We start from the raw sequence: 17,116 nt of genomic DNA, 5'->3' as shown, positions 1-17,116 counted from the left end.
AGCCAATGGCAGTCGGGGCGGAGCTGGCGCGCGGCCTTATAAGCCCCCCCTTGAGCGCTCGCGGAGGGCTCGGTCGCCAGCAACCGAGCGGGGCCCGGCCCGAGCGGGGCCTGGGGGTGCGACGCCGAGGGCGGGGGAGCGCGCGCCGCTGCTCCCGGACCGGGCCGCGCACGCCGCCTCAGGTGAGCCCACGGGGAGGCCGCCCGGCCGTGTCCGAGCGCGGACCCCGGCGCCATGGCCGCCCCCGCGTCGCGGCTCGGGGCTGCGGGCGCGCCCGGGACTCGAGGCCCAGGCCTCGGGCGCGGCCTGCTCGGGCCGGGCCTCGCGCTTTGTCCGGGCCGGCGGGGCGGTTGGGGGCGTGTTAACCGCCCGGCCCGGGGGCGCCCGCTGGTTTTCGGGCGGGGGCGGCGGGGCCGGACAATGGCGGGGCGCGCCCAGGGGCGGGAGCGGGGGCCCCTTCCCGGGCCGGGGGCGCGCGGGGGCTGGGCGCAGACGGCCCCGGCGCCCCGCACAAAAGATGACAGCGTGGGTGGCCCCGGCCGGGCCCTTTTATCACCCAGGACAACCCTCAGCCTATTATTATTATTATTTTTTAAAGAAAGCAAGAAAAAGGAAAAAGACCCCAGCCCCTGGGTAACCCCCGCTTGCGTTTCTGGCCCTTTGGGCGCCGGAGGGGCTAAGGGGAAGCCCCCCAGCTGGACACCCAGGGATGCCCCCTAAATGCCTGTCATTGCTCCTGCACTGCCCCCACCCCAGTCAACCTGCTGTGCCTTGATAGCTTCCAAACTTGCCCCCCCCGTACGTACCCGAAACCCCCACCCCGCCATAAGCATATGCAATCTGGATTTTAGAAAAAAATAATCTTGCTGTGCAACGGCAGCCTCCACGAGTCTCCCCGTCCCTCCCCCTTCCAGCCTGATCGCCATCTCGAACGAAGCCCCTGCTCTAGAGAAATGAATTGAGGAGTTGCTTCCGCCGAGACCCCTTTTCTGTGTCCCACGTGGACATCCCCGTGGGAGCTGAGGACGGACTCGCTCTGAAATCTGCTTGACCTGGGGTCTGCCAGGGCCCAGGTCTGCGCTCAGTGGTGGCCATGACAATCAGGCAGGACGGGGGTCTCTGTCCACCTGGGCACGGTGGAAGGTTTTAAGGGGCATGTTTTCTGCCCCTGGGGGCAGTGGAGGCGTGTACTGCTTTTGGGTGCATCCCATCTGTTTGCTTGGGGGAGGATGCTTTTGTTTTAATAATTTAGCAGCACCTTGTGAGGAAGTGTTTCCCGAGTTGTGAAACTAGTGAGAAGGTGGTTCAGCTCCGTGGAGCCTAGTGATCCTGTCATATGTGAAGAGCGTCTTTTTCCATGTGTTTCTGGCTGGGGCGTGTATTCAGCAAGTTCCTTTGGGTCCCACCGGGTGCCTGGACTGTCTTGGGATCTCTGGATACTGAACTGAATTCAAGGGATCGGTGCCCTGCCCCACCCCTCTGCCTCAGTGGCCATTTATCAGAATGTCCCCGGGCTGGAGAATGCTCCTAAAAACAGCACCAGTCCTAAAGCAGGCTCGTTAGACTACTCCTATGGGCTTTTTATCTCTGCCGTTATGGGAGCTAATGACTCCCCTAATTCTCCAATAATAGCTTCCTTATGAGCCACCAGGAGGGTTTGTCAGCACACGGGGTCAGCCTTCTCCTGCAGCCCCTGCTGAAGCAGTGGGCATCCTCTCTCCGCTTTGCAGTTTATGTTTTGAAACCCTGAAGGTCGGAATGTAAAGCCGTGGTAGAGTCAACTTCTGTCTGAGCCGAGGATTTCTGGAACTTGCCAGCCTCGTCTCCGTGTGTCTGATTGGACACCTGGCAGGTCCGGGCGCTCCCCCGCCTTGAGCCGGCGACACCAGGACGGGTCAGACTGTCCTGGCCTAGAGGAGGTCACCGCTGGGGAGGAAAAGGGGGTGACAGAGATTCTGCCGCACAGATGGGTGTTTGTGTACAGGCTGTTTTGGTGGAAGCTGTGTACTGTGTCAGGAGCTGCGGGTGCCTGCGTGTGCACGTGTGTGTTTAGTTGCTGAGACTTGAAATATATATGTCTTAGTAACAATCGGTTTGCTCGCATTTTCTAAGCCTTTCCTCTTTGGGGAGGGGACTGCTGACAAGATGTTAACTACTGGCGCTTAAAGGTGTAGCTGATCAGCCACCGCACAGCACCCCGCCTGACCTTTGTTGTACTTTTCTGTCTCGTGGAAGAGACCCTTCCTCAGCCTCCTGCCCTGTCCTCAGTCCCTGTCCCGTCCTGCAGGAGCCCTCTGGGGTGGCCAGGGGCCGTCCTTTGTGTCCTTCTCTCCCATCTGACCACTCTGCCTATACTTTAATTCCTAATTTCTCCGTCTCCTCTGCTGGTTTCCTGCCCGTGTTTGTCCTATGCCCCACCCACTCCCTGATGAGCCGGGGAGGAGCCTCAGCTCCGGGAAACCATCTGTCCTCGGTTCCATCTGACACCTGTGGGGACGTGCTTTGGGGTCATGCGTTCACCTGGTCTGGGCTGCTAGGTTTCGAGTGCCCAGTGCCATGTTGGGACAGGTTGGGAGGAGTCCCTGGCTCCTGTGAGTTTAGAGTGTAGTGGGGGAAAGGGGGAGCTGGCTGTCCAGGGCCTGGTCACAGCTGGAATGGTGGTGTGCAGTCCGCTGCCCTCGGGCCCAGCTCAGGGAGCAGGCAGGAGGAGGCAAGGCTGTTGAGGGCCTGAGGTGCATTTGTAGGTGGCTTTGTTCCCTGGATGGGGGAGTGGAATTGGGGGTTCAGAGCTGGGTGACCTTGAGCCAGTCACTTGCTCAGTAACAAAGCAGATCAGGGGGCACTAAATCTTTCCGAGCCCACTGGGCAGGAGGGGACGGAGAGCAGATGAACGGGATGGGGGCTCGGGGCGGGGGGAGCTCCGCAAGCCTGCACTGGTCACCGCCATGACAGATCGGCCGTCCTCATCCACAGCCTCACCCTGGGCTCCTGGCTCAGCTCCAGGGACCTGCCATGAGGCAGCTCGGTGGGGCCTTCAGATGCCACAGCCCTCCCCCTTCCTGCCCCAGGGGCCTCTGCTCCTGGCTTAGGATGCTGGACAGAAGAGCAGGGGCCCAGCCTGGGCTCCGTTCTCATCTGGTGGTCTTGGCGACATCTCTGGGTCTCTGCCCTCCGTCCCATGCCCCACACAGGCTTCAGAGTTGGAGAGACCTGGATTCAGATCCCTCCTCTGGGGCGGTCACTTCCCCTCTCTGGGCCTTGCTTTCTTCATCTGTAAAATGGATGTAATGTGAACACTTCCCTCCCAGGTGGCTGTGAGGATCAAAGCGGGTAAAAGGCACTGAAGCTTGCAGGGTGCCAGGAGCTCTGAGTTCGGAGCCGGTTTATTGCACGGCAGGGCCTTGCTGCCCTGTCAGGGTCTCCCCACTTCTGCCCTGTCCACGTTCTGGGCTGGGACATTCTGTGGCGGGGCTAGGGTGGGTGTGAACAACATCCCTGACCACCACCCACCAGATGCTAGTAGCACCCTGTCCCCTAAGCGGTAGCAACCAAAAATGTCCCCTGGGAAGCACTGTCGCCCCCCCAGTGAGAACCTTGGACTTGGCCTTCAGCCCTGCAGTAGCGCACGGTGTGCCGTGACTGTGATGGGCCTCAGCTCCCTTTCTCTCCTCCCCACTCACCCTTTAGCAGTGAGTGACTCCTATTTGCAAACTGTGTCCCGGCCACACTCCTCACCTGGTTGTTCAGGTTCTCCGTGACTGTCCTTCTGCCCTTCCAGGGTGGCAGCTTGCACCTGAGAGGAGAGGAGCCCCCACGGGGCCCCCGCACGCCCTGCACTGAGGGGCAGCCCTGCACCTGTGGGGTCTTCCTGGGCTGCTCTCTGGCCTCTGAGCTCTGGCAGGTCCTTGCCCAGGCTTGCCTGGCTGCCCCCAGGGGTGGCACTTCCACACCCTCCCAGTCACCATAGCCCTGACCTGTCGATTTGCCAGACAGTTTTCTTTAAGTCCATTTTAAAATGACTCACCTCTTTGATCTTGGCCTCTTCCTGAACAGTAATGTCCCAGAGTTGTGGGACGTTAATGTGCTAGTTGCACATACTTTTATTTATCTATTTTGAGACAGAATCTCACTCTGTCACCCAGGCTGGAGTACAGTGGCTAGATCTCAGCTCACTGCAACCTCTGCCTCCCGGGTTCAAGTGATTCTCTGGCCTCAGCCTCCCGAGTAGCTGGGATTACAGGTGCCCGCCACCATGTCCTGCTAACCTTTGTATTTTTAGTAGACACGGGGTTTCACCACGTTGGCCAGGCTGGTCTCAAACTCCTGACCTCAAGTGATCCGCCTGCCTCGGCCTCCCAAAGTGCTGGGATTACAGGCGTGAGCCACTATGCTCGGCCAAGTTGCACATACTTTTACTAATTCGCGTTCAAATGAGCTTAACCACTATATTAAAAAAAAAAGAAAATTTGTGTCTTCCCAAATACTGAGGCGGGAGTGGATCGACGAATTGATGTTTTTTGGTTTTTGGACAAATTAATTTTCAAGCTCACTCCCTGCATGACTCGGCCTGTTCTAGGATGCTGGGCTTGGTTAGATCTGGGTCCGTCTATTCCCTCCTGCTCCCTGGAGGAGCTCGGAAAATGGCCTTCCCTGTGGGGGCGGGGAACATGGGAAGTCTCTACCTCCTGCTTAGTTTTGCTGTGAACCTAAAACTGCTCTCTGAAACAAAGTATATTAAAAAAAAAAAATAACTGGCTGGGTGCGGTGGCTCACGCCTGTAATCCCAGCACTTTGGGAGGCTGAGGAGGGCGGATCACCTGAGGTCAGGAGTTCGAGACCAGCCTGGCCAACATGGTGAAACCTCGTCTTTACTAAAAATAAAAAAATTAGCTGGGCGTGGCAGTGCACACCTGTAGTCCCAGCTACTTGGGAGGCTGAGACAGGAGAATTGCGCCGAGATCCTGCCACTGTACTCCAGCCTGGGTGACAGGGCAAGACTCCGTCTCAAAAAAATAAATAAGTGGCCGGGCGCGGTGGCTCACGCCTATAATGCCAGCACTTTGGGAGCCGAGGCGGGCGGATCATGAGGTCAGGAGATCGAGACCATCCTGGCTAACACGGTGAAACCCCGTCTCTACTAAAAAGGCAAAAAAAAATTATCCGGGCGTGGTGGCGGCCAGCGCCTGTAGTCCCAGCTACTCGGGAGGCTGAGGCAGAAGAATGGCGTGAACCCGAGAGGCGGAGCTTGCAGTGAGCCGAGATTGCGCCACTGCACTCCAGCCTGGGCGACAGAGCGAGACTCCATCTCAAAATAAATAAATAAATTTAAAAAAAAAACAAAAAAAAACCTGGCCAGTTGCGGTGGCTCACGCCTGTAATCCCAGCACTTTGAGAGACCGAGGCGGGAGGATCACCTGAGGTCAGGAGTTTGAGACCAGCCTGGCCAACATGGTGAAATCCCGTCTCTACAAAAATACAAAAATCAGCTGGGCATGGTGGTGGGCGCCTGTAGTCCCAGCTACTCGGGATGTGGGGGCACGAGAATCTCTGGAACCTGGGAGGCAGAGGCTGCAGTGAGCCGAGATCACACCACTGCACTCCAGTCTGGGAGACACAGCGAGACTCTGTCTCCAAAAAAAAAAAGGTAGTCAAAGGAGTAAAAACCAAAACAAACAAAGATTTTCCCCTGCGCAGAACCTTCCGGTGACTTCCTATTGCCCTTGGGAAAAATTCCGGGCCCTTTCGCGTGGCCCCTTCGCTCTGTCATCTGTGGCCTTGTCCTTCCTTCCTTTCCTCCCTTTCTCCCTCCTGCGCCTGCTCTTTTCCTGGCACAGCCGCCTTCCCTGGCCCACCCTTCCCTGCTGCAGGACCTGTGCACTTGCTGTGCCCGCTGCCTGGGTCTCTTTCCACCCAGCGGGCTCCTTGTCACTCCAGTCACTTCCCTTCCCTGCTTCTCCTCCTTTGCATGTCACACGATCGGAGCTGGATATTAGTCTGTTTATGTATCTGTTTGTCTCATCTACTAGGGCAGGGGCTTTTTCTGGAAGGGCCGGAGAGTAAATATTTTCGGCTTTGTAAGCCAGAGGTCATCTCTGTCCAGACCACTCTGCTTTGCCGTTGTAGCAAGAAAGCTCCCGTGGGCGAGTGTGCCTGTGTTTCAGTAAAACTTTATTTATGGACACAAACGTGAATTCCATGCAATTTTTACATTATAAGACATTTTTCTTCTTTTCCTTTTTTTTTTTTCTCTCCAACAACTAAAAAATGTCAAAACCATTCTTAGACTGCAGGCTGTACAAAAACAGGTGGCGGGCAGGATTGAACCTGTGGGTTGTAGTTTGCAAATACCTCGCTAGGGTGTGAGGGCCACACTACGGAAAGCTATGGAAACCACGTCAGCCCCGGGACCCCCTAGGATGTCGGGCAGCTCCTTAGACATGGTGGGTGTTGAGTGGACATTCCTTGTTGAGTGAATGAATTTTTTTTTTTTTTTTTGAGACAGAGTTTTGCTCTGTGGCCCAGGCTGGAGCGCAGTGTGCTGATCTCGGCTCACTGTAACCTCCACCTCCCGGGCTCAAGCGATTCTCCTGCCTCAGCCTCTCGAGTAGCTGGGATTACAGGTGCATGCCACCACGCCCGACTAATTTTTGTATTTTTAGTAGAGATGGGATTGCGCCATGTTGGCCAGGCTGGTCTCCAACTCCTGACCTCAGGGCATCCGCCCCTCTCGGCCTCCCAAAGTGCTGGGATTACAGGCGTGACCCACCGTTCCCAGCCTGAGTGTGAATTTGTATCTTTCCAACTTCAAAGCATTTAGAGTCATATTCTAGCCTTAAAAAAAAAAAAAAAAAAAAAAAAATGGATCATGGCCGGGTGCGGTGGCTCACGCCTGTAATCCCAGCACTTTGAGAGGCCGAGGCGGGTGGATCACCTGAGGTCAGGAATTCGAGACCGTCCTGACCAATATGGAGAAACCCTGTCTCTACTAAAAATACAGAATTAGTTGGGCGTGGTGGTGCATGCCTGTAATCCCAACTTGTTGGGAGGCTGAGGCAGGAGAATCGCTTGAACCCGGGAGGCAGGGGCTGCAGTGAGCTGAGATCGCGTCACTGCACTCCAGCCTGGGCAACAAGAGGGAAACTCAGTCTCAAAAAAAAAAAAAAAAGGGTCATGGGTCATTTCAAGGATCCTTAAAACTGCAGGAATGTAAGAAAATGTGATACTCACATCCACCCAGACAGCCTCACTATAAAGGAGGGAAAAAACAGCTACAAACAGTGTAGGTGGGGGGAACGCTTCACTGTTTGAGACGCCAGACTCTCTTGCTCTGGGGTTCACGCGGCCGCCTTTCTGTTACAGCTCACCAAGCGTCAGAAGCACGTCGAGCCGTGTACTTGGCCCAAGGAGTTCAGTGTGACCTGGCAGGAACTGAGGGTTTGTTTAAAAGGAAGACAGCATTGCACAATTCCACAAGGCTTTTGTTTTGTAAGCATCCGAACTCTCCTCGTTACCAATGCTAGCGCCCCCGATGGGAGGGGCAGGGGAGTCACAGATGGTGGTTTCTGCTGTCCCTGAGCACAGAAAGACTCGTGAGCGAGGTGGCTTATCCGGTGCAGAGCTCAGCTTTGTAGAGTGAGTGGACAAGTGCCCGTCGGTGGCCATCATGCGGTCAGTGGCCGAATGGGGGACTGTGCCCGGCCACACTTCCTTTGTCTCACTCTTCTCCTGGCTGACAGGCATTTTCTGAGCCAAGTAGGTCTTTGGCATCTTAGATTTGGGCCTGTCCCAGGAACGTTCTGACTTGTCAAGAAATCGTACCGTTAATTTACGGCCATGCTTTCTTTCCTTGATTGAAATAAACAATCTGGAGAGGCTTGCTCAGAATTTCTTGGCTTTCAAAAGTTGCCTGTCTTTTTTTCTTTTTCTTTTTCTTTTTGTTTTTTTTGTTTTTTGCTTGCCCTCTCTCTCTCCCTGCTTCTCTGGCTCTCCCTCCCTTCCCTCTTTCTTTTCTTTCTTTATCCACCTCAGTGATCTCAGCGAACATGAGGGGATGGATGACAAGTTTGCGTCCAGCCATCTCCACCCTGCTGGCGGGCTGTGCCTCTTTGGCGGTGGCCGAGCGCAAAGTTGCTCTGTGGCTCTGGACTGGGATCGTGTTTGTTCAGTGGACAAAGGCTGAGAATCCTGAGGCCGACTGCCAATGGCTGCTGCACCCCGAGATCCCGAGGGCTCTCAGGTGCACAGCGACAGTCACTCACGCAGACCTGGCCCCGTTTGCTGGTAGATGCGACCACCGTTGCGTTTTTCAGGCAAGCCTGGGTGACTCGCTGTGAAAACGTCAGCTGAGGGCACGGTGGCAGGATTTCCCCCTGCACAGACCTCCCGTCAGCATTCATAGCTGGACCCAAGTGCTGGCACCTTCCGGGCCGCTGGCGGTGGCGGTGGGCCTGTTTTCGTTTTTGCGGCTGCCCTAGTCTCCAGGGAGAGAACGTGGAGACAGATGATTTGTGTGAGATTAGCCGGCCGTGGATTCAGAATCGCTCTTTGTGTGATGGGTCCCAGGGGTCCCTTTTGACCACAGAGCCAGCCTGAAACTACCCACGGTGCTGCGGGCCCCTTGGTCACGGTGGGATGGAAATGGGCTGGGCCCTCAGCCGGGACTCAGGACTGCAGCATGTCTGGGCAGCAGCCTGGAAGCTGGCCAGCCCAGGCGCCCCTGGGGACAGCCCTTGACACTCTGGCTCATGCCCTGAGTGAGGGGGCGCCACCCTGGGCTCCCTGGGATGCGAGCAGGACCCAAGCCAGGCTGCTGGACCGGGACAGCTGCATCATGTTGCTGTCGTCCCCTTCCTGCAGCATCTCCGTACTCTCCTAAAATCCCATCTGTCAGACAATGTTGGCTGTAGGCAGAGCGGACCTCCTGTCCTGCAGTCGGGCCGCGTGGATCTGATTATCTTGCTCAGGAGAGAGAGAGGATTGCTGTCCCTAGCATGCACTTGAGTCATCCCCTGGAATTTCAACTCCTATTCCCTGCTCTATTCCAACTGCTTCCCCCAGGAAAGGGGGGGACGAGGCGGAGGAAGTCGCTCTCCTGACACCCCTAGAACATAAGGCATCTTGGCCGGGCATGGTGGCTCACGCCTGTCATCTCAGCACTTTGGGAGGCTGAGGAGGCTGGATCACCTGGGGTCAGGAGTTCAAGACCAGCCTGGCCAACGTGGTGAAACCCCGTCTCTACTAAAAATACAAAACTTAGGCCGGGCGTGGTGGCTCAAGCCTGTAATCCCAGCACTTTGGGAGGCCGAGGCGGGCGGATCACGAGGTCAGGAGATCGAGACCATCCTGGCTAACACGGTGAAACCCCGTCTCTACTAAAAATACAAAAAAATTAGCCGGGCGTGGTGGCGGGCGCCTGTAATCCCAGCTACTCGGGAGGCTGAGGCAGGAGAATGGCGTGAACCCGGGAGGTGGAGCTTGCAGTGAGCCGATATCGTGCCAGTGCACGCCAGCCTGCATGCAGCCTGGGGGACAGAGAAAGACTCCGTCTCAAAAAAAAAAAAAAAAAAAAAAATACAAAACTTAGCTGGGCGTGGTGGTACGTGCCTGTAATCCCAGCTACTCGGGAGGCTGAGGGAGGAGAATCGCTTGAACCTGGGAGGTGGAGGTTGCAGTGAGCCAAGATCGCGCCACTGCACTCCAGCCTGCACAATGGAGTGAGACTCCGTCTCAAAAAAAAAAAAAAAGAACATAAGGTATCTCATGTTACTGTCTGTCTGGGCTGGAATCGGTGGAAGCCACAGAATTTTCTTGGCCCCTCCAGCCACAGGTGTCCTGCGTACCCCAAAGGCAGAGCAGAGCCTACTTCTCAGCCAGAGCCCAAAGGGCAGCTGCGTTCACCAAAACAGCTCCTGTGCACTTCTGTGCCTGTCGCTGGCCCAGGGGTGGGAGGAGGGATGGGCTGCAGCGAGCGGGTGTGGTCAGGCCCAGGCTGGTGCGTGGTCACTGGGAGCTCGGGCGGCATGGCTGTCACTACAGCCACACCCTGGGTCCCTCTGAGTGGGTTTGCATTGTCCAGCTCCGTGTGAGAGTTGTCAAGTTCATGCGTGCCTGGTCAGGGGCGCAGGGTGGCCAGATGACCAGTGTCTCCTGCCCGCAGGGCCTCTTGGTGGAAGGAGATGGAGAAGAACTGCCAAGAGGGATAGAAACCAAGCCTGGAGGCCGGATGGCTGTAACCCAGCACCGTGGGAGGCTGAGGTGGGAGGATCGGTGGAGGCCAGGAGTTCAAGACCAGCAAGGGCCATGTGGCAAGACCCCATCTCAACAAAAATTAGAAAAAATCTGCCAGATGTGGTGGCTGTGTCTGTAGTCCCAGCTACTTGGGAGGCCTGGGTGGGAGGATTGCTTGAGCCCAGGAGTTTGAGCCTACAGTGAGCCATGATTACACCACTGCACTCCAGCCTGGGCAACAGAGCAAGACCATGTCTCAAAAAAAACCCAAAAAACCAAGCCCGGGGAAGCACAGGGCAGTGCAGTGCGCCGGGAGGCTTCCCATAGGAACTGCTGTTTGCGCAGAGCCTTGTCCATTGTGGGAACTGTCACAGATGACTGTGAGCTTGGGAGCAGAGGAAGTAGCGAGAGGGACTTGGGGATGTGGCCTGGGAGACCTGAGAGGGGGTGGGGTCAGGGTGAAGCCCACCTGGCACGCTGGAGGCAGCTGGGCACCCAGGCTCTGGGGTGTCTCCGGAGGCGTCACCCGAACCAGTGTGATCATGGGGACATGAGGCAGCAGGCAGCCCCATCCTTGAGGAGCTCAGAGTCTAGTTGGCAAGTCTAGAAGCCATTCCTGTCACCAGGGAGGGCCGCCTCACAGTTGCCCAACCGTTGGCATCAGTGTGCTGGCCAGGTTCTGGATTTTCTAGGACAGCCCCCTTAGAAATGATCCTGCCATTTGAAAAAATATGTATTTTTATGGAGCGATCATTCACATACTATAAAATTCATCTTCTTAAAGTATACAATTCAGGCTGGGCACAGCGGCTCATGCCTGCAATCCTAGCACTTTGGGAGGCTGAGGTGGGCAGATCACTTGAGGTCAGGAGTTTGAGACCAGCCTGGGTAAAATGGTGAAACCCGTCTCTACTAAAAATACAAAAGAATTACCCAGGTGTAGTGGTGCACGCCTGTAGTCCCAGCTACTTGGGAGGCAGTGGCATGATCTCAGGTCACTGCAGCCTCCGCCTCCTGGGTTCAAGCGATTCTCATGCCCCAGCCTGGGTGACAGAGCAAGACCTTGTCTCAAAAAAAAAAAAAAAGAAAAAAAAAGATACTATTTAGTGGTTTTTACTACATTCACAGAGTTGCACAACCATCACCACTATCAAATGTTAGAACATTTCTATTATTACACAAAGGCACTCTGCCTCCACCTGCGGTCACTGTCCATCCCCTCCCCCATCTGCTAGTACCCACACATCTCTTTCCTGTCTCTGGATCGGCCTGTCCTGAACATTTCATAGAAATGGAGTCACATACCGTGTGGCCTGTTGTGTCTGGCTTCTCTCAGTGGGCGTGATATTCTCAAGGTGTAGCCACGCATGGCGTGTGTCAGAGCCTTGTCCCTTTTCTTTCTTTTTTTTTTTGAGATGGAGTCTCACTCTGCCACCCAGGCTGGAGTGCAGTGGCATGATCTCAGCTCACCTCAACCTCCGCCTCCTGGGTTCAAGTGATTCTCCTGCCTCAGCCTCCTGAGTAGCTGGGATTACAGCATCCGCCACCACACCTGGCTAATTTTTGTATTTTTAGTAGAGATGGGGTTTCACCATGTTGACCAGGCTGGTCTCTTACTCCTGGCCTCAAGTAATCTGCCTGCCTCGGCCTCCCAAAGTGCTGGGATGACAGGCATGAGCCACCGCACCTGGCCCGCTTTGTCCCTTTACATGGCTGCATCCTATTCCCCTGTGCGGGCGGGTCCTGTTTTGTTTTCCATTCATCTCAGTGGGCATTTAAGTTGTTCTCATTTTTTCAGCCCCATCCTCTCCTCAGTCCGTGGCAGAGCTCAGGGATTCCTGTGCTGCACCATGCAGAATACAGGCCGAGCTGGCCCCGGGGCAGAGACAGCATAGAAACCATTTGTGGGGCTGTCTTAGGGGCTGGGGTGGGGCGGGGTCAGCTTGGCGGAGGCTGGGCTGAGGCTAGGCTTTGAGGCGCAGTGGCCCGGCGGGCCTGCAGGGGTGCACAGGTGCCCTGTGAGGCCACAGGGTCTGGGCTCCAGGTCATTAGTGGCGAGTCCGGGCCACAGGCCTCTTCTCTCAGCCTGAGCTGGCGCGTCTCAGCCAGTGGGGCCCTGGCGGGGACCTCTCTGTGCAGCCACAGGGCCCCTGTGTCTCTGCTCCATGGGGCAGCGTGGCCCCAGCTGACCACAGCTCTGACTTGCCCTTTGCTCTGTCCTGTAAGGTCACCCCTGGTGAGCAGGACCCCTGAGTCCACCACACCAGGGCCCGATGGCTGTCCTATCCTTCCCCATCCTGTTGTTGGTGTCACCCTGCTGTCTGGTTGGCTGTGCCGGCCTCCCTGAGGGGCTTGTGAGAAGATGCCAGGGCCTTTCTTCCCCAGAGCTGCTCCCTCGAATCCAGCCTCGGGTTGGAGACCGCGCTGCTCCCTGGGTCACTTCCCTTTCTTGGTCCGGGGCCTGGTCCCAGCCCTGACAGGGTTGTGAGCCTTAGGAGGTGGCCACCAGGTTCTAAGTGTGCCCCTGGGGCCCAGCAGCCTCCACCTGGACATCCCCCCAGGAGGTCAAAGGGGTGAGTGGGAGCCCCCCCACCGTGCTGGGCCCCTTGGGAGTGCAGGTGGGTTCTCCAGGGGAGCAGGTGACACTGCCAGGCACCGGCAGCACTGAACAGTCAGCCCAGTGCCAAGCCCCACCTCTTCCCAGCTGCTCTGCAGTGCTCTCCCTGTGGGGACAGTGACGTGCCTGGGGACTGTCACCTGCTCTCCCCTGACAGAGGATGTGGGTGACCTGGGGTGCCCCATCAGTACCCCAGGGGCTGCCGATGAAGATGGGAAGACCCCATGGCAGGGGGTGGTCATGTAACTAAACACTACCAAGTGTCATGTGGTGAAGGTGGACCCCTGCCTCACACCGTGGCCAGAAGCCAACCCCACATGTAGCAGAGACGAGAACATGTTACTAAAACGATTACAAAACCTCTAGAAGAGCCGGGTGCGGTGGCTCATGCCTGTCATCCCAGCACTTTGGGAGGCTGAGGTGGGCAGATCACCTGAGGTCAGGAGTTTGAGACCAGCCTGGCTAACATGGCAAAACCCCGTCTCTACTAAAAAATACAAAAAATAGCCTGGTGTGTTGGTGCAGGCCTGTAATCCCAGCTGCTTGGAGGCTGAGGCAGAAGAATCGCTTGAACCTGGGAGATGGAGGCTGCACTGAACCAAGATTGCACCACTGTACTCCAGCCTGGGCAGCACAGTGAGATTCTGTCTCAAAAAAAAAAAAAAAAAGCCAGACGCAGTGGCACATGCCTGTAATCCCAGCTACTAAGGAGGCTGAGGTATAAGAATCTCTTGAACCTGAGAGGCAGAGTTTGCAGTGAGCCAAGATTGCACCACTGTGCTCCAGCCTGGGTGACAAGAGTAAGACTTCGTCTCAAAAAAAAAAAAAAGCCTCTGGAAGAAAACGTGGATGTAAATGTAAAATGTTGTATTTCCTTGTTTTTTTTTTAAAAATTTAAAGTTATTTTTATTTTTATGTTTTTTAATGGCTTGTCTGTATAACCAAAAGTGATGTTCTCTCTCTCTCTCTCTCTCTCTTTCTTTCTTTTTTTGTGGCGGAGTCTCACTGTGCCAACCAGGCTGGAGGGCAGTGACGAGATCTTGGCTCACTGCAACCTCCACCTCCCAGGTTCAAGCGATTCTCCTGTCTCAGCCTCCTGAGGAGCTGGGACTACAGGCACGTGCCACCATACCCAGCTAATTTTTGTATTTTTAGTGGAGACAGAGTTTCACCGTGTTGGCCAGGCTGGTCTCAAACTCCTGACCTCGTGATCTGCCTGCCTTGGCCTCCAAAAGTGCTGGGATGACAGGTGTGAGCCACTGCACCTGGCCTAAAAGTGATGTATTTTTTAAGGCAGCGCTGTTCAGTGAGGATGCAGAGCAAGCCCGTGTGTCTGAATTTTCTAGTAGCTGAGTTAAAAGGTGAAGAGAAATGGGGGAAATTAATTATAATAGTGTATTGAACCCAGTATACCCTCAGTTTTATCATTTCAACATGTAATCATCTTCAAAACTGTTGGTGAGATGTTTCACACTGCTTTTTTTTTTTTTTTGGTGCTGTCTTTGACATTCATTGTGTGTTTTCCCTGAGAGCTGGCCCTACATGGTTGATCATTTGGGGAGGGCCCTGGCCCCGGATGCACTGAGCGTGATGCCAGCCTGGTGCTATAGATGGGGGCCTGGTGCTTAGTGGACCAGGGCCCACGCTCCTTCCTCCCACCCTCCCAATCCTGCCCCCGCCTATCCGAGGCAGGACTTATGGCTCTGATGGTTTCTGGCTGGAAAGATGAGACACACCTGACATTCACCAGCAATGGCAGGAGACGCTGTGACAGGTGCGGCTGAAGGAGAGCTAGGCTGTCTGGCGGTGGTCCTGGCCTATCTTTCCTGTGGGCGCTTGCCCACAGCCTCTCGCCTTTGCCAGGGAGCACTGAACCGTGGACTGATCCTGGGGGCCAAGGGGTCCTGGTGGCCCAGCCCTGGCAGCGCCTCTGGCATCGCAGCTGGTGGGGAGGTGCAGGGCTGGCGGGGCTTAGGAGACGCTTGGTGCTGAGGAGATGTTTCCGGGAAGAGAATGGCAGGAAGTTGGAATGCTTCTTTGGCTGTAGGAAAGCCCAGAAGAGAGACTTGTGGATCAACACAGCCCAGGAATAACATCCTATAGCCACAGGCAGCTTCAAAGGGCTTGAGCTATCAGGGCAGGATTGCAGGAGGATTTGCAGCAGGGAGGATGGACACCCGGAGACCTGCTACCCACGCATCTGGCCTGCTGGGCTCACATCCACCTCTCTCGGGTCTGTGTCTTTATTTCCAAAGTGGGGGTGGCTCTACAGGTCCCACTTCAAGGCTGGGTGAGGTTAACTGTGTTACCACGCGAAAAGCCCTTGGTGAAGTAGTTCTCACCCCAGGGGTAATTCTGTCTCTTAAAGGACACCTGGCCACAGCTGGGGACATTTGTGATGGTCAGGATTTAGGAGTGCTCCTGGCGTGGGGTGGGTGGAGGGCAAGGACACTGCTCAGCACCCTGCAGTGCCCCGGGCGGCCTCATCTCAGGGAAGGCTCCAGGCCAGCGTCCACTGAGCGGAGGCTGAGGCCCCAATCCAGAGTGGCGCTGGCTGGGTTGGGCCCCGGGAGGTCACAGTAATGATTCTTCTCTGGGCTTGTTTCTGTTCTTGACTGTGAATAGAGGTGCTGCACTAGAAGTTTCTAAAATCTTTTTCCATTCCAAGATAGCTTAGGGTTTATGCTGCTCTTCGTGTTTGTGCTGGAAAGGAAGTTAAGGAGCCGTGGAAGCGATCATAAAGCAACGTGAAAATAATAGTTTTTGCGGCCTCTTTATTATAATGGGGCAGCCAGGTGGATTGGCCGGGGTTTTATGGGCCAGGAAGTAGGGGTGGGGGTTTCTGGGGGAAGCTGGACCCGAGGCAGTGTTGACCCCAAGACCAGGACTCCGCGTCTCTCCTGTTCCGGCCTGTTCCGTACGCCTCGTCAGGTTTTCTGCTCCGGTGAACTTAGAGTCTGTTGGGGAGTGACAGATCCAGAGAACATGTCCCTCTGCTGCATGGTGCCGCTGGGGCCCTCGGGAGGGCTCGGGGTGTGACGGTGGGCCTTGCAAACACGCTCCTCTTGGTGAGAAGGATCTGGTTACATTTTGTGCCCTTGGGCTGTCCCCTGGCTCGGACAGAGGTATCCCTGCTGTAACCCCCACTTCGCAGGGTACCAGATGCCACTGCCCAGGAGTTACTAATGTACCTGGGGGTCTGGCACCTGCTCCGTGAAACCTGAGGTCTCCCTGTACTAATTAATTTGGCCTTTAGCCAAAGGGAGGGCTGCAGCCTTCGGGATCTGCCGGGTCACAGTGGCTGTTACCTTAACAAGTTTCCTAAAGGGATATTCATTAGAAAAATAATTTATTTTATGGTATAAAAATCAGCAATGACAGGCTGGGTGCGGTGGCTCCCTCCTGTAATCCTAGCACTTTGGGAGGCCAAGGCAGGCAGATCACCTGAGGTCAGGAGTTCGAGACCAGCCTGGCCAACATGGTGAAACCCCTTCTCTACTAAAAATCCAAAAATTAGCCCGGCGTGGTGGTGCGCGCCTGTAGTCCTAGCTACTCGGGAGGCTGAGGTAGGAGAATCTTGTGAGCCTGTGAAGTGGAGGTTGCAGTGAGCCAAGATCGCGCCACCGCACTCCAGCCTGGGCAACAGAGTGAGACTCCGTCTCTTAAAAAAAAAAAAAAAAAGTCAGCAATGACAGTGAAGTGGAAACAAAACAATACAAGCTGCCGGTCATCTCCAGTGAGCTTCCGAGGTCTCTGCTCCATCCATGTGGATATTTGGGAGGGGCCCTCCGTGGGCTCCAGGGGGCTGATTTAGAGGTGGTAGAATGCTCTAGCTCTGTGAGGCTGGGACTCCGAGGTGGAGACCTGTGATGCTGCCGGGTGACAGACAGGCAGAGGATCCTGCTGTGCAGGCTGGGCCTGCCATGGGAGGCTTGGAGCCGAGGGTGGTGAGGATGGAATTAAGGGACCTGGCCCCGTGCGCTGTGCCGGGTGAGAGGCGGTTGTGAGCATGGCAGGAGGCTTTGGGGGCCGAATGTGCAGTGGAAGCCTGGATGGTGAGCGGATGAGCTGGTGCTGGAACCCAGACCCGCCTTCACTGCCCCCAGCGTTGGGCCAGGACCGCTCATCCTGTGGGCGGTTTTGCTCTGAGCCTCAGCACCGGCCCCGGGAGCACAGCCTGGGAGCGCGGATTGGGACTGTCTGTCTCTGGCCAAGGCTGTGTGCGTCTTAGGAAGCCTCCCCAGCATGCAGCCCTCCACCTCTGTGTGTTCT

The 17,116-nt window shown here is 55.9% G+C and overlaps 1 protein-coding gene across 6 annotated transcripts in view; it reads left to right on the top strand.

The window, feature by feature from the left end:
- The first annotated feature begins 64 nt into the window (after nucleotides 1-64).
- KDM4B (lysine demethylase 4B) overlaps nucleotides 65-17,116 on the top strand; it is a 187,374-nt gene continuing 170,322 nt past the window's right edge. For 4 of the 6 annotated variants that reach the window (XM_032178567.2, XM_032178569.2, XM_058429099.1 and 1 more), the window contains exon 1: nucleotides 67-182. The gene's annotated coding sequence lies outside the window, so the exon portion shown is untranslated. Of the gene's footprint in view, nucleotides 183-17,116 lie in introns of all 6 variants that reach the window. The other 2 variants (XM_032178568.2, XM_032178571.2) reach the window with 1 other exon arrangement.

The sequence above is a fragment of the Hylobates moloch genome, unplaced genomic scaffold (assembly GCF_009828535.3).
Source record: "Hylobates moloch isolate HMO894 unplaced genomic scaffold, HMol_V3 SCAFFOLD_15, whole genome shotgun sequence".
Classification (NCBI taxonomy): Eukaryota; Metazoa; Chordata; class Mammalia; order Primates; family Hylobatidae; genus Hylobates; species Hylobates moloch.
Note: the sequence above shows the minus strand (reverse complement) of the source record. Positions and strands in the feature narration are given on the sequence as shown.